Source organism: Moschus berezovskii, chromosome 4, assembly GCF_049115385.1.
Source record: "Moschus berezovskii isolate FMDL1 chromosome 4, NW_MosBer_1.0, whole genome shotgun sequence".
NCBI classification, from domain to species: domain Eukaryota; kingdom Metazoa; phylum Chordata; class Mammalia; order Artiodactyla; family Moschidae; genus Moschus; species Moschus berezovskii.
Window position 1 is genome coordinate 38,023,135 of NC_142463.1, and position 1,735 is coordinate 38,024,869.

Here is a 1,735-nt window from a genome sequence, read left to right on the forward strand (position 1 = left end):
CCTCTGCTCTTTGATACTTCTCATCCTGAGAGGAACGGGGCGATGACCATTCTGGCTACTTCCTGCTTAACAGGGGTGACATTAATTCTTCTGGATTAGAGGAGCAAAATTCTGAGATCTTCTTCTCAAAGAATTCTTGAGTCCCAGGCTTAGCATTAGTATTTTGAATTATGAAAATAAGATCTCTCTCTTTGACCACTTTGTCATAGCATCTGGACAGATAGTTGAAAATTAATAAACACAATATAAAAAGAATGATGATCAAATGGAGTCTTATAAGGCTACTCAAAAGAGACCCCCTATTTCAGATGGACACCAAGAAAATAAGTCTTGATGTTCATCCTCTTTATGTACATCCTTTAGGTAGCCTTTTGAATTATTATGTTTACTTGGGTTTCAACTTCTCCAGAGGTATTGATGTATGTGCAGCATGTGTTAATAGCCATTACACACACTTCTCCTTGTTTTGCCAATTAGAAATCTTGGGCTATTCTATTGCCCAGGACCACTCGAGTCAATGAGTTCAAAGATATATGTTGGGCTGCAATTCTTTTAGCTGTGTCCTCAGCAATTTGTCCAATTGTGTCAGATAGGTTGTGAATCATATCTCTATTAACATAAACTCTGGCAGTTTGTATGAAGTTGCCAAAAACACTTTGTCTTATATTGCCCTCATACTCTGCCAATATCATTCTTTTATTATAGGTGTTTGATTTAGAGAGGGAAGGGATTCTTTCCAGGCTATACAAGGATAAAACCATCCTTATATATCCCAGTAGGCATGACCCTTCCATTTCCCAGCTGTCTAAGCAGCAATATGCCCACCCTTCTCTTTTTGGGGTATTCCCTGTGCCACAGACAAAGTAATATCCTGGAGGGGTGCAAGTTATACCTCCTAGGGTAGTGAAATTGATACTTTCTTTTTGGGGGAGTACAGAGATTATGTTCTCTAGCCAGGGATCACAACCACTGCAAGCCTTCCAAGTTCCTGTTACATTATATACAACTTTTCTGACTCTCTGGCATGAATCAGTGTCATTTTTAGCTCTTTCACATTTGTCCTTCATACACATCAGGGGGTTTTGTTCATCACATTTTCTCAGGAGAAAGTCAAGAGATCATGGGGGCCCAATAGTAATACTTCCTCCAATGAAAATTTCCTCAGACAGGGTGAAGCAAGGGACTTCAATACTCCTAGGTAATCTGGCTAGCCTAACTCTGAATGTGCGGCCTGGAGGAGGAAGATGATAGTAGGTCATGGGGTCCGGCACAGTACTAAAGTCAGTTACAGGGACCATAAATGGGACAAAGTTTCTACTGATGGTTCCAAATTTCAAATGACATAACCAACAATTACTTAAGTTTGCACTTGTGGCTATATTCTGAGATAACTTAATTAGAGTATTCTCCCTCCAGGAAGCAGCAGACAACAATGGGATGAGACAGTAAAGAAAAACAACAACCATCATTACAGTTGGGCCAAGATCTTATATGGGAAAATAGCAATGACCCTAAATTTTGGAGCTAATCCTATTATCACAAGGTTTAAATTAAAATAGAGCAAGGGTTAAGTATCTCCTTAAAATGATTAAATGAATCCAGAAGCAAGCAAAAAATATAAGCAAATAATAAATCAGAAAAATGAGCCAACCATTTACAAATGTTATGATATATGGCCACAAGTCATTCACTGCTTATATAAGATACTTTCTTTGATTTTAACTGAAACCCCAGT

General features: G+C 38.4%; 1 pseudogene; it reads right to left on the minus strand.

Annotated features, from left to right (window-relative positions):
• Positions 1–359: 359 nt before the first annotated feature.
• On the minus strand, positions 360–1,469 carry LOC148778034 (endogenous retrovirus group V member 1 Env polyprotein-like; annotated as a pseudogene).
• Between the last annotated feature and the right edge of the window lie 266 nt (positions 1,470–1,735).